The 15,747-nt window shown below is 37.8% G+C and overlaps 1 long non-coding RNA gene and 2 other non-coding genes across 3 annotated transcripts; 2 read left to right on the top strand and 1 right to left on the bottom strand.

Annotated features, from left to right (window-relative positions):
• Nucleotides 1–411: 411 nt before the first annotated feature.
• On the top strand, nt 412–5,988 carry LOC102081505 (uncharacterized). The gene is made up of 3 exons (XR_269605.4): nt 412–493; nt 5,190–5,280; nt 5,371–5,988. It is a non-coding gene; the product is annotated as an uncharacterized LOC102081505 (long non-coding RNA).
• An 8,678-nt stretch (nt 5,989–14,666) lies between these two features.
• Nucleotides 14,667–14,738, top strand: trnaq-uug (transfer RNA glutamine (anticodon UUG)). Its single transcript has one exon. It is a non-coding gene; the product is annotated as a tRNA-Gln (tRNA).
• A 474-nt stretch (nt 14,739–15,212) lies between these two features.
• Nucleotides 15,213–15,285, bottom strand: trnav-cac (transfer RNA valine (anticodon CAC)). Its single transcript has one exon. It is a non-coding gene; the product is annotated as a tRNA-Val (tRNA).
• Nucleotides 15,286–15,747: the final 462 nt, after the last annotated feature.

Here is a 15,747-nt window from a genome sequence, read left to right as displayed (position 1 = left end):
TCCATTAATAAATCTACAGCACTAGCAAGTTTAAACATTACCTAGATATCTTAAGCTTTATATTTCCACACATTTTTTATTCACTTTATCGACATGCAGCACAAAGACAAACAGAAAAATTGACAAATTTATAAAAAAAGAAAGTCCACCTGCGGAACCAACAATAAAAGCTATTATATTTGTTTAGGTCAAAGAGGTGCACTTATAGGGATAGCATCTCTCCAAACATGGCATCTTAATGTTATGACTGTGTTCTGTATATTTTAACAGGGTTTTGGTTAATGTTTAAGACATTCTATTTGAATCTAATAATATACTTATATATTATTAATAACTTCCTCTAAACCAAGTACTTGTCAAATTTCATATGATTTATTCTAAAATGTTTTGTTTTTGCGTAGTTTACAAATCAAAGAAAACAGTGGTGAGCATGAATATCCAAACTGATGTCAACCTGGAAAATCCAGATACCCAGGCCGCCGTGATGCAACAGGTAAAGTGTGTGTTAACAAGTTAGCCTCACTTGATTATTACTATCATCAGATTTTGTTAAATTTACTTTTTGATCTGTGCAAATGATCGAATCAAATTAACTTTGTTAGTAACCAGTAAGAGAGCTGTCTCCATTCTCTCAGCCAGTGTTGTGTCCACCTTTATCTGTGTTTTTTCTTGTTTCCTTTTGGGCGCACAGAACAGTAGCTATGGCAAAGATGCTTCTTCTATGTTTATCCTGGTTTGTTCAAAAGATTTCCTTGCAAGTTTCTACCAGAGGCATTATGGGAAATTCAATTCAATTCCATTTTATTTTATAGCACCAACTACAGCAGTCATCTCAATGCAATTTAAATTGTAAGGTAAAGACTAGGGCTGCAACTATTGTCCTTTTCAAGTAATTTATTGATTACTCCATCACATGGAGTACATGGATAAGAAATACTTCTGTCTTATTAATGAACAATAATAAATATTAAAATAACAAAAAATACAGTTCTTTCAAAATGAACTTCTCATTGGTTTCTATTTTAGAAATTTCAATGTTTTTTTTTGTTTCATCTGTCATCTGTTTTGCCAAAAAAAACCCTTTGTATTTACGTTTGACATTAAATGGTAGCTTTTAAAGAAAACATTTTCTTAAATCCAAAAACACCTAAATACTCTCAAGTACAGTCACAGCCAAATAAAACAAGATAAATGTGCAATATAAACTTAAAATGGTAAAAAAATTATCTTTAGCCTGTCTTCTTGGAATTCTTTATGAGTTTTTGTACATGTGTTAAAATGTGCAAGTGTATGAGTGAATTTGTGTCTGTAAGCATTTAAAGGAGAATGTGGTGGCTGCAATGAAGAGAAGTGAACATATCAGCATTCTGAAGTTTTTGTGCTGCTAAAAAATAAGATGTTATGACGTTGTAGACATTAATTAATGTTAACAATAATTCACTGTTCAACTTAAGACCCATCCCATCAGTGAGTTTCTTCTGGCCAAAACAAACAGCGGTGGATGGAACAGCTACAAAGTTCGCTTTTCTCCACATCGGAATTTATTGATCACATGTACAGGTGCTTTGATGAAGGACTCCATGGTGATCACAGGAACACCTACCATTTTCTTTCACTGCGCTCACCGTCTCGGTAATGGCTCCGCCCCTTTGCTCTTCGTGGTGTGTAAACAGACTCCACGTTAAGCAGTGGCACCGTCATAATCTCTGCTGCTGTTGTGTTAATCAGTGTCCATGGGCGTAATGTTGCCAAACGTTTTATTCACACGCTGCTGCTCACAAATACGTTTGTACTGCAGAACTGTTTTAGTCAGTGAAATGGTTCGTGTTTCCATGGTGACAATGGCGTGCTTCAGAGCCGCGTGTTACACGAAGCATCGAAGCAAGGATTCTGTGTAATCAAATATTTCGAAATACTAAACGAATCGTTGCAGACGAAGTAAAGACCCCAAAATAATACAGAAAACATTCTGCACTTGACAACAGAGACAAAGAAAAACTTATTTTGTATAGGAAGCAACCTCCAGCAGAACCAGGCTCAGGGAAGGGCAATTATGGGTCAGGAGTCAAAGACAACACAAAAGAAAAGAGCCACTGATTAATAATAACTAATGATTAAATGCAAAGTGGTGTATAAACACATACTGAGTGAAAAAAAAGATGAGGGAAGAAAAAATCCAAACTGGGAGCTGGTTCCACAAAGAGGGCCGAGTACTCTTGCTTAGAGATGGCACGATACCACTTTTTTATGTCCGATACCGATATCATAAATTTGGATATCTGCCGATACCGATATGAATCCGATATAGTGTGTTTTTTAATCAATAAAACTGTTTTTTAAATATCTTGCTGCTTTTTGTATAAGTTCATACTCAAGTTAAAAAAACAAAACAAAACACTAAAGCTATTCTGTTATACCTGTATGCAAAAAATACACTGCACCCAAAATATTTCATAGTTCAGCAATACTGATCAATCTAATAAACTTAAACCTACTCCATCCTCCCTATTCTGGTATTTTAAAGAGTACTTAGCAGAAATATTAAGCAACCTAACTAATAGGGTTGCAAACTCCCAGCAAAAAAAACAAAAAACAAATAGGGAACCACCCCCCACCCTCCACCTCATGATGTTTAATCAATGTAATCAACTATAATTTGATGCAGTGTGAAAAAAAATGTACAGAAATAAATTATTTTTCAAGGATAATTAAATAAATTCAACATCTTTCTTCAACAGAATTGCAGAATTCACAGATGGTACTTTCCGAAAGGAAAAAGACTATAGCTTACTAGGGTATATTAGACTTAATAGTTACTATATACAGTAATGGACTTCTACACATTTTACATCAGATTAAAACTTTGGGTGTAAGATTCGGATAATTATTTATTAAAAGCTAGATATTTTAAATGAGAATAAGAAAGAAAAGTATGTCTTTGTGCCCCCTTTTCCCTGTTAATGCCCTATCGGCCCCCCTGGCTAAACTTTGCTAGATCCGCCCCTGCACAGTTACCAGCAGTCAGCTCCGTAGAAAAGGATCCTGGTGTAGAAAGTAATATTAAATAAATTCTAACAACAGCTTATCAAGCTTAAACGTGCTGCTGTTGTTCCGCCGCTGGTTTCCTCTTTCTGGCGCGAAGTGGGCAATAAACAAACGAGAGAGACGGACTCGCGACAGAAAAGCCGATCAGCTGATCATTGATCAGTTTCATGATTGAAGTAGCCGCAGGAGAGGGAAGGAGAGAGAAGAGGCAGTCGCTCCATATATCGGTTGTTAAGCTTAACGTGGGAATGCTTTACATACATAACTTCCTCGGAGATGAAATGCCGGATTGCTAGTGAGGCTACAAATACACACAGCCGCTCCATCACGTGACATACTGCTCCCACGTGCTACGGTTATGAGCCGAGTTATGCCATGTTGCAAGTTTTGTGAGGTGCCTTTTTGATATTTAATGGATCGGATTACATTTTTTATTTCCCTCCAATATCCGATCCAGTAATTTACGTCAGTATCGGACCGACACCGATACATAATATCGGATCGGTCCATCTCTACTCTTGCTGTAGCATTTTGGATTAACTGAAGGCTTTTCAGGGAGTTTTTAGGAATTACAGTTGTCCAGCATTAATATAGCACAAACTAGTTTTCCAGTGTCACACTGAGACAGGATGTTTCTAATTTTAGAAATATTGTGCAAATGCAAGAAAATTGTCCTGTATATGTATATGTATATATGTATATATATATACATATATAACCTTTATTTATGCAGGTAGTGTAACTGAGACTCTCATTTACATGAGACTCATTTACAAGAGACCTGTTTTTGACAAACATAAACACAATAAACAAGAATAAAATAGCAATAGCAATAAAATAACAAAAAAGAGAGCTGCAAGTCTAAAGATAGGGCAGAAAAACAGAGTGGCTTTTTTCCAAGTGCTGCATGAACTAATGGAACACTCAATGTAACGAAGTCCTGAGATTACAGGCTATGCTAAAATATTTATGTACTATGTAATCTGACCAAAAAATCAGAGAATATAAAGTACAGTGATGTGTTTAAGGTTCATGATCAGTTACAATCTTATTGCCCTGTTATAAACAGAGTCCAAAAGATCATGAGAATGAGCAGAGGAATTCATGTAAATTATATCACTGTAATCCAGGAGGGGTAAAAAGGTGGTAGCACTAAGCCTTTTTGTTGCAGTGAAAGAGAAGCACAACCTATTTTGGAAAAAGAACCCCAACTTCACCCTAAGTTTCTTTAACAGGTGGTTAATATGTGGCCTAGAGGAAAGATTATCCTCAATCACAATACCCAAGTATTTGTATGAGGTCAAAGTTTCAATAGAAATGCCTTGAACAAATACAAGAGACAGAAATACTGCAGGCCCCGTCTTTCTATTAAGAACAACATGGCCTTTTTTTAAAATTTAAAACTAGTCGGAGCCCACACAGCTGTGAGTGTATACATTGATTAGAGCTAGCTGTAACTGTTTGAAACACACGACCATGGTACAAGCACAGCAATAAATAATTGTATCATCTGCACAAAAATGGACAGATGCATTTAGATTTTGTAGCAAGCCATTGAAATAAATATACAGTAAATAGTGTAGGTCCAAGACAGAATCCTGCAGCACTCAGTAAGTGAGATTTTAAAAAAATGGAAGCGAGAAATGTTAGGTCTGAAAGGCCTATTTCCAATAGTGGAGGCCAAAGTGATGCCAAACAGAGTAAGCATCTGGTAGATTCTATTTTTCTAAGATTTTTAGGTAAAATCATCCGGGTCTTTATATCTTTAAGACATTTCACTAATTGGGCAAAGTCTGGTTTATGGATAGATAAAGCTGTGTAGCAATGACACTGGAAATTGGAGTCTATCAGAGAGACAACTGAATATGACAAACGCATGTCTTTTGATGTGAGAATTTGTTTGTTTCAAGTCTTCCTCAGGTTGTAGTTGAATTAATATTATTTTTGTAGTGAAACAAACAAAAATGTTTACTCATTTTATTGTGCTTATTTTACTAAGATTCAGCTAGGATCCTTTCTAGCTGTCAATGATTCTTAAAAAGTCGCATAGCATGGGGAATTTCTCCACTTCTGAAATCACTTATTTCAGAGGTGACTTACAGCAAGGGTACCTAACATAATTCATCCTCTTTCTTCTTCTTTAGCTGCAAGCAACACTCGCTAAGCAGGGTGTGACTGACTTCAAACTGACATGGACAAAACAGCCTGTGCAGATCAGCAGGAAGAAAATTGATGGTACACACACACACACACACACACACACACACACACACACACACAGAATGAGTTTTCTCTGAATATTTAAGTGGTTTTATCTCATTTCAGATGCTTGTTTGAACGTGTGAGATCGACTTCCAGAAGACTGTGCTACAACCAATTTAAAGGATTACTTTAAATTGTTCACTCTTTAAGTTTGGTATTAGTTAATTATATTAGTCTAGGTATAAAACGACATGTTTTGTGTGCATTAAGTCTGAATTGAACTTTTCTCATTTCAGTTTTGCATTTAAAGGTAGTATGTTTGACACCACAGTGTAACTTTGAAGCAATACATCAGGGATCCATTTCATTCAAATAATGCTGTTTTGTTAAACCTGCTGGTGTATCTCAGTTGCTTGCAAAGTGCCCATTAGGAGACAAGTGTGATGTGTCTGTTTATTGGATTACTGAGACTGAGTTATATTTTTAAATCAAAAATCTTGTCCTAAACCTAACCAGATTGTTTGTTGTGTACAAATCCAACCAGTCGAAGTAAAAGAAGCAAGCATAAGTTAATGGAAAGAACTGGCTAGTATCTGACAAAATTACTTTGAAACCCCAGGAAGAGAACACTTCAGCATGAAATAACAACTTAGTTATGTAGATATATTATGTCCTCATCCAATGTCCAGCCACACCTTATCATACTCTGTGTATCTATCGGACTTTTCCAAATACATGATTTAAAAAAAGGTTTAAAATTTAAAATCACTGCATTACAATTTCTTCTTTTCTGCATTATTCTTAACATAGAACATTTGTGACTAAAGTAACTAATTACTTTTGAAAAAAGTAATCAGTAAAGTAATGGTATTACTTTCTTGGAGAAGTAATTAGTAACTAATTACTTTTTTCAGGTAACTTGACCAACACTGTTGGTGACACTTCTTATCTTTTTCACATTCCTGCAGCCACACACAGATACTAATCTGTCAATGTCGAATCCAACCTTTCTTGACAAACCTCAGTAAGAAACGACTTCCTGAATTTCTTCACAAATAAAATTTGAACCACTGGAGAGAAAAAAACTCATAACCATCTCTGAGACATAACATTATGTACAGCAACTTTGAGTATGACTGATATTTATTTTGACTCTTTTTCTCCAGTTGATCTATCTGAGTTAACTCGGGAAGTTGTTATGCCAGACCATTAATGTGTATTTTGGACCCCATTCCTACAAGACTGCTCAGAGAGTCCTACCACTAATTAATGCCTCAATCAGTCTATCTCTATTAATGGGCTATGTACCACATGCCTTCAAGCTGGCAGGAGTTAAACATCTAGTTAAACAGCCATCACTTGACCTGGTTGTCTTAACTAACCATAAACCAATCTCTAACCTTCCTTTTATCTCAAAGGTTATTGAAAGAGTAGTTGTTAAACAACTAACTAGTCATCTACAGAGGAATGACCAATATAAAATAATTTCTTCGTTTTTCTACTATTTCACACAACAGAAACAGCGTCAGTGAAGTGCCTTATTAAAATTGATCATCCTATGGCCTCTGACCGCGAATTCATCTCTGTGCTACACCACAGTGCACTTCTAGGATTGCTACATTATTACCACAATGTCCTAAAAAGTGCCTGTAAAGCCTTCAGTTGACCCAAAATGCTCCAGCAAGCAGCTTCTCATCATGGGCTCCCTGTTAAATCCAGAATTAAATTTGATTCCAATTGTCAAAAGGCTTTCACTTGGGTGGTCTCAGAATCTCATCTCTGCTTTTCGCAGATGATATGGTTCTGTTGGCTTCATCGGGTGATGGCCTCCAGCTCACTTTGGAACGGTTCGCAACCGACTGTGAAGTGGTGGGAATGAGAATCAGCACCTCCAAATCTGAGGCCATGGTCCTCAGCCGAAAAAGGGTGGAGTGTCCACTCCGGGTCAGGGACGAGTTCCTGAACTTTTATATGGTTTTCATGTTTGAAGAGAGACTTTACATTACATTATTTACAGCATCAGAAATTGCCTGATCCACATCTATGATGAATTCTCCTGTTAGCTAAAGCGTAGGGGTCTGTGTCCATGGAAAACATTTCTGCACCTGAGATCTCATTGTCAAAAAATCTTTTTCATTGTTTGTTTGTAAATATATTGTAACCCACTCGTGGGTAAGTACACCTCACTCTAGGTTCGGGGAGGAGCTGGAGATGAGTTTGAATAATCATAATGCACAGAAATTTCAGTTAACTGTGACTTTAGTTTTAAACAGGTAACAGTTTCACAACAAAGATAACAACCAGGGCCCTTTACAAAATAAAATGAAAATAAAAAGCATTGTCCTTAACCATTTGAATTGTCCCTTTGAAGGTATTTTGTTAGGTTGCAACCTTATATTTCAGTTTGTTCCTCAGAGTTTTATGGTCAAGTCAAAGCACAGATCAGATGAGGGAATGATCTGTAATAATCTGTCAGTCAGCAACTCACAAGTCTAGTGAAGTTTCGCACCTGGTGTACTTATAGTCTGGAGTGCACTCTTTCTGTCTGTTCACTGTTGCCAGTTGGGATGACTGGTGGAATCCTACCAGAAATCATATAAACCATTGGCCATCTGAGTGGTTGTCCAGATCTGGATCCTGGAAATCACACTGGGAGGCTTGCCATCAACTGGAATCACTGGTCTTTCCTCATGGAGCTCATAGGTCACTAAAAGACCTGACCGAGACACGTGGAACACCCTTAACTTAGCCACTACCTCTGCTGATTTCGGCAGCTCTGCCTAACATTTACCTCACTACTGAGATGTTAGCGAAAAACTTCTGAACACTTTTTTAACAACTTTTTATGAAGCTTTGCTTCCATAACTGAGGCAGTTTCTGCTGCTGATCAAGATAACATCGGCTTTTCTTTTTTCCTTCAAATGGCTAGTAAGAACATGTAATGTTAACACACAACTTCCGGTAAACCTTCAAAATAAAAACTCCTGCTAGGCACAGCAGGAAGGGTGGAACTAAATCCCATTTTTCACATTATTACTTCTTGTAACAATGAAAAAACAAATAAAGAACAATTCTATAACAAAGCAAATAACTTACAAAGCTTATCTTATTTTAACCCATTTCTCCAGCTGGGTTACAATATACCTGTCAGTGACTCTAAGGGTCAGCACTGAAGATTCTGAACATTGTCAATGCTAATGCTGTGTGTTGATACCATAAGAGCTATAAAATTCGTATTGAAAATTGTCACTTGGAGTGGACAGAGACCCTGATTCAGCAAATTATATCATTACTGTATAACACCTAAGTTTCTCAGTTTTCCCCATTCTCTTGTTTTTTGGGTTGAATCTTCCATTGCAGTTTGAAATCAGCCCATCCTTGACTTGTTAGCTTGGTTCCGAGCTGTGACAGAATAGAAAAGAGAGATAAGGTAAGATAAGATTAAACTTTATTAATCCCTCGGGTGGGTTCCTCTGGGAAATTTGGTTTCCAATAGCACAGCACCGACAGAAGTTACAGAACGTGAGCAGAATATTATATATATACACATATATAAATACAGAGACATATATAAATAAAAATACGAAAGGGATAAATAGAATAAATAGGAATAAGAATAAGAAAGATAAGTAGTTTGATTGACCATTACTTTTTTTCCTTGATGGTATCTGTCAATATCTTTAGTGATTGCTTTTTTTCTGTTTAATTTTTATATTTTCAAAAATAAAAAAAACAAAGATTTTACCTGCTGGAGTATCTGGGCGTTATTTGCAGAATCAGTTAAGTTAACGTGAGTCATAAACTTCATCTTCACTGTCGTCCTCAACTTTGCAACTTAGCAGGAAACATGTTGTTTATGAAATAACAGTAAGTATTGACAAATTAACAATCAACAGTTAGGGTTAGCTGGGTTGAATTTTCTTTGTGTTATTGAACATTTACCTTGATGGCAAATGAAAACGTAACTGTTTGTACATTCGTCGTCATCCCACTCGTGGAGGTTATTCTCGGCCACACAATACTCGTTACCTCGATCATTGTCTGGTTTGGAACTTTTCCAGTTTTTAAAGGAGCTCTGACTCTTGTCAGACCAGGTCCATGGCATTCGGTACAGACCGATCCAAACGGCACCAGTGCTTGGTTTTAATGAACTGACCTCAGCGTTCTCCTCACTGTTTTCGATCACTGCCAAGTCCATGCTGTGTTTCATGCAGTATTCTCGAGCAGAGGGCCATGTTTTTGTAGTAGAGATGTACATGTAGTTTTTCTTGTTTTGCTCTGTAACTGCAGCAGATAGAAAATAAACCAGTGAGGGGAAACAAATGAAGCAAGTGTTTAAGCACAAACGTAATCATAGTAGATGATAGATCGCTGCATCATGCCGAGGGGGCTTCCAACAAATGTGGAAATTATCATCAATATTAATCACTTAGCACTGAAATGAAAAAGTACAAATTTTGGATAATGAATTTAGTTTTTGTCCATTGTGTATTTTCAAACTTTTTGAGATAGGGTTTTGGTCATTTTTGTACAATCTTCAGCGAAGTTTGTGCAATGACGTTTATCAGTGAAAAATGTGGGTTAAGTCAGTAGTTAAAATCCATTAAAGAAAATATTTTCTTACCATTGTAACAAACGAAACTTCTGTTTTTACCACAGTTTATATCAAACCACCATCCTTCAAAACCCATTGTAACACAGGATTCATTTCCACCATAACTATTTGGTTCAGTAGAGTACCAGTTGTGGTAATCAGTTTTGCTCGTTTCACCAGTTATTGCCCATCTCCAGTAGTTGGTGTCACTGCCTAGGGTATTCTGCCAGGATTTGGGGTCATCCTGCAGTCCAATCCATGCCCATGAGTAGGAAAAAGTTGAATTTAGCATGTTTATATCATCCATGCTTTCGAAGGTGGCCAGGTCAGTGTACTTCTCTCTGCAGTATTGTTGAGCATCGTTCCAGCTCATTTTTTTGTCAATGTAGTAGTACTTACAAGGAGGGAGCTTTGAGCAGGAAGAGAGACTTAATCCTAAACAATGATTATAGATAGAAGTTATATTATGTTAATTATTTGCATAATGCACACGAGAAAAGTCTAAAACAAACATATTTTTTTAATCTTTGCCCATGCTTTGATTTTTTTAAACTGCATTGACGGGCTACACAGGGGTGCCAGTTTACTTATATAAAAACAGGAGGCCAGTAATGTTGAGCTAATGTTGTAAGATCAATACCGAATTCAATATTTGCCAAGAAAACAAAAACACATGAAAAGTTAGGCATGATTAAATATCAAAAATCTAAATTTCACCAACTTTTCAAGTTTTTTTAGTTGCTAAAATGACAGTGTGGCAATTAGGGATTTAAGTATCTGCCTCTAGGTTCCATGGCAGAAAAATCTTTTATTAAAAAAATTCAGCATATTATCTTTATTGCTGGGGTCATAAATGATCCCATGGTCACTTGAAGATCAAACAATAATTCAGGATTATTTCAACCATGGCATATTTTCCTGTTCAGTCAAAAAGCTTACATTCAGTGTTAGAATTTATCAACTCCCTTTTATAGATTCCGGTTCAAATAACAGTGGTTAACACTGTACCACTATGAGTAATCTTGAAGTTGTTTTTGATCAAGGTATTCCTTCAGTTAGCATATTAAACAAATATGTTGAACTGTTTTCTTTTATTTGTGGAACATCTCGAAAATGAGAAACATCCTGTTACATAGAGTGATGTTCACAAACTAATCATGCATTTATTACTTCTGGGACTACTACATTATTATTAAAATGTCCTAAATGCTCCTAAAAGCCTTCATGTGAAAAGGGAAAGCCCATCGAAGGAGGGGGCCTCTTGTACATCTTGTACCATCTTACAATGCTGTGACTGCAGCCATTCCCCAACTCTCTGTGAATGGTTATTCATGGTCATTGATCAGTGGTCATTGATCAGTGGTTGTTGATCAGTGTTCATGGCAATTTGCATATCATATTAGTGATCAAAGAACTGACCTCACATTCCATTGTTCATTCAGTGGTCTAGTTTCAGTCATTGTGCAAATGTACTTGTGGCAGGGGTGTGGTTTCTGGCCTGCTGCAGTGGAGGGGCGGTACAGTGAGCTCTCACGGCAGCGTCAAGATGGCTGAGGAGAAAGGTGTGTATAATGGGAATAATCTAAGGAGCTTGGACTTCTTTAAGTTGCTTGAAGACGTTTCACCTCTCATCCAAGAAGCTTCTTCAGTAGGGTCAAAATGGTGGAGAGTCCCAGATTTAAGCTCTGTGGGAGTAACCCACTGAGAGGGACAAAGGACCCCCTAATGATCCTCTACCTAATCACATGAGCCAAGGTGTGAAAATGGGTGTAGGTCACAATCAGCCAAGGTATGTATATATATATATATATATATATCAAGCGCCTTGAGGTGACTTTTGTTGTGATTTGGCGCTATATAAATAAAATTGAATTGAATTGAATTGAATTGAATTGAATTGGTTTCGGGTGAGCTCATTGTGAAACTTAGCCCCACCCTGTCATGTGATTTCCTGAGGTTAGATGCCCCAGGATTGGCCATCTGACCTCAGTTGCTTTTCTTTCCAATCTCCTTAGACTACCATAACTTGGATGACTGAAAACCTAAATATCCATTTTCCCTTCCTACTGTTGCCAAGTGCATCCTCAGAGGGGGTTGTTTCATTGTTGTTGATTTTTTTTTTTTTTATATTGTCGAGGTTTACCTTATAATATAAAAAAGCTTGAGGTGACTAGTGTTGTGATTTGGTGCTATATTATTCTCAAAACTTCTGTCTTCCTCCAACTTCTTGTTAAGCAGCTGTGTACTAGTGGTGTACAGTATATTTAATTCTGAAGTTGTGTTAGTGAGCAAGTTAAGGTCAGCTAGCAAGATTGCAGTGAGGATGGCCTTTGTATTGTTAAAGTTCATAGATTTTTTAAATGATGGTTTTATGATGGTTTTATAATGTTCTACGGATCTTCACTTCATATTTTTTTAAAAAACAATTGGAAGCTAAGCACAGCTCCACGATGCTTGTGGCGAGGCTTGTTGGACAGGAGAATGATACCTGGGGGTCAGCTCTAAAGCCACAACAGCTAGTTTTTACTTCAAGCCTTTAGAGAAGATAATGAGGGTCATGCTGGTTATGTGGTCGAGAAATATCAATTCGCTATGCAGCGAGGTAAAATCTGTGCAAATGGAGGTACATGCAATGTATTTTATTAGAGCACAGTTGAAATGCTCTGGGTAATATAACTGATGTGCAAGCTAAATTGAAAAGGGTTGTTATTTTAGTAGCATCAAAGCAATCCAACAAGTCGCTTTTCTCTGTAGGTAATGCTACAACTTAAGACCCATTTTAATGGCAGTAATGTTTTAACGTAAGTTCCTTATAAAAGTAATGTTACCTAACACTAAAAATAACCTACGGTGTTAGCTTTGTGTTTACGTCTGTGCTCTGCAGCCTCCGTTGAAACACACACATGGAGCAGAGCAATAAAAGATTAGAAGAGACATGTGAAGGTCTTCTTTATGAAAACTTATGAGTGAGAGTTGGGGAATTGTCTGCATGGGAGTAGCTCATGTTATTCACAGAGGTATAGCTTTAGAATTATACATTTTATGTTGTGCAATAGAGATAACTTTTAGGGGGTCATTTTAATGCATGAAAGAGCTTAATTATTAAGTCATTGTTTCACCTTTTGCACAACTTCAAAGTCTTCATTAAAAGAAACATAATTTTTTTTGACACACTGTTTTTGCAGTAATTGAATCTGTCTTGTTGTGCCTCCTTTTCAACTTTACAAATCAAATGACACATTACCATTATGCAAATTTGGGATCTTACCAAAGAGAAGGAGAGTCAGTGTTGGAGAACAGCCCATTTCTGATTTCACTGGAAAGAGGAGGAATAGAGGGCAACATAAATAAAACACCAACTTTAAAGCTTTTGCATTACTGTGCATTTGTTTCCAAAAGAATGGCATAACACACCTTTGAGAATGAGAATAGGGTCAGAAACGAACTGAGGGAAGTTTGGTGAAGAACGAACTGAGGGAAGTTAAGACGGAGACTGCAAACAACACGGCTGCAGTCCACTCAGAAAATAACAACGTCATATCCGCCATTAGCGACCTGGAAGAGGGTTTATTATCATGGTGGGACAAGGTCGTCGGCCTCCAGGAGACAGTTGCAGAATTACAGACTGAGCTGGTGAGCAGTTCTGCAACTGGACAAAGAAAGCCTGGTGGACCACTCACATAGAGGCCTTGCTCTGCGAAGATCCAGCGGGAAACCCCAAGTTATAAACGCTAAACTCCATTACTACCATGAATACGTCAATGTGCTACAGGGGGCCCGGAAGCAGGGCTAATTGCAAAACAAGGGGAACCCAGTGGTTTTCCTGATTACACCACAAGTACTGACCCTGATGAAGGCCACATCGTTGTATTTTTACTCAATTGTATATAGCATTTGTACTCTATTTTTATCTCATTGTATATTTTATTCTACTGTATATAGTATTTTATTTTATTCTATTCTGTACAGTTGTGTACTGTATTTATTCTTATTTTATTTTATTCTAATTTTTGCTTCATAACTTTTGCACTGTCCACTTCCTGCTGTGACAAAACAAATTTCCCACGTGTGGGACTAATAAAAGTTATCTTATCTTATCTTATCTTACAAGCCGAAACGCGTTGGTCAATTATTAAAGCTGTTCTTCATTTCTCAAGTGTTGCTGGAGTTCCTGCTTTTTTAATTCTTTCATCTTCTCCATGCACCTTGGAAGCAGGTGAAGTTGTGCCAGGATTTTTTGCTGTGATTTACACAACAAGTACTGCCAAAGCTTGCTCCGCTTTTAACAATGTGAGGAACCTACTTCAAGGGTGTCCAGATGACCAATACGGAATAATGTTTAAAGCCAGATGATGTACATCTTTCAGGGGTGAGAGTAAGGAGTTTCTGGATCCATAGAAGGTAATGTTATACGTGAAAAAGATCGTCTTACCGACTGAAACTCTCAGTTGAAGATCCCCTACTGATTGACTTTTGTTTATAACCGGTCCCAGATGATGGAGCTTTGCAGGACAGTGTAATTACTTTGTTAATACTACGTCCTCTTAAGGCAGGAAAAATAACCAATTGCACTACTTAAGATGTTTATTAAAGAACAAGTTAGTGGCCCAGTCAGTTCCACTCCTCTTCTGTTGGAGACTGTTAGACTGTTAGAGACTGTTAGAGTCCCAGCTTGACGTGACTGTTAGAGTCACGTCAAGCTGGGATTTGCAGTAGGTAGGTATGACACGCAAACTGTTGTCGGCCATGTAAAAATCTCCATCAGTTTACCAGGAACTACAGTTTTATGGGTGTTTGACAGACAACTTTTTTCTTCAGTCAGCAGGGTTCCATGGTGTAATGGTGAGCACTCTGGACTTTGACTCCAGTGATCTGAGTTCAAGTCTCAGTGGAACCTCATTTGGCTTTCTTGCCCTTTGCTCCACAGGTACATTAGCATTAGCACACGCTAGCATGAGAGTCTAAGGACTTAAAGAACAAGTTAGTGGCCCAGTCAATTCCACTCCTCTTCTGTTGACTGATCTCATCTGCGCGTGGTCTTCATGCCGCACCAAACCTGGCTCATGCTCTTCTGCTGCACTTTCCACTTCAGCGTCCCGCTATGTCTTTCATTGGCCATCTTTACTCAAGTCAACAATTCCCCTTGTACTCTTCTCACTTCTAATTCTGTTGCCACCACTGAAGACCCCGAGCTTCTGGTTGACAAGCTCTTTGATGTCCTTTGCTTGGCTAGCACACAACCTACAGAAGACAAAACTAGGAGACTTATTTCTCAATAGGGACGCAAGTAAAACAGAGAAAATGCTGGACAAGCAGAGTTGTCTAAACAGTGAACATCATTTCCCTTGTGACCAAAGAAGCAAAACATCCATGTTTCCGCCCGGTTTCGGACCGGGGACCTTTCGCGTGTGAGGCGAACGTGATAACCACTACACTACGGAAACGGAGCGTGTGTGCCCTCTCCTCATTAGAGGGGCATTTCGATGCCTTCTTACATTTGAGGACCGTTATGACAGATCATGTAGGACTAGTGAGAAGCGGGGAACTCCCATTTGTGTAATTTTTCAAGCATTCCCCCAGTTATGGTTATATTGACAATCCAAATTGTGATCTCGAGACAGCATCTCTTCTCGTGGGAGCTGATCTTCTTGTTGACAAGCTCTTTGATGTTCTTTGTCTGGCTAGCACACAACCTACAGAAGACAAAGCCAAGAGACTTATTTGTCAATAGGGACGCAAGTAAAGCGGAGAAAACGCTGGACAAGCAGAGTTCTCTTGGACTAGCATCTCTTCTCATGGGAGCTCTTGCCTAGAAGACATTTTTGACTTGTGAGCGCACAGGTGGAATTGATGTTTTTTCAAGCCCATTATAGGACTAGATTATTAGATTGACTAGGATGTGGGGG

This window comes from Oreochromis niloticus, linkage group LG11, assembly GCF_001858045.2.
Source record: "Oreochromis niloticus isolate F11D_XX linkage group LG11, O_niloticus_UMD_NMBU, whole genome shotgun sequence".
In the NCBI taxonomy this organism is placed as follows: domain Eukaryota; kingdom Metazoa; phylum Chordata; class Actinopteri; order Cichliformes; family Cichlidae; genus Oreochromis; species Oreochromis niloticus.
Note: the sequence above shows the minus strand (reverse complement) of the source record. Positions and strands in the feature narration are given on the sequence as shown.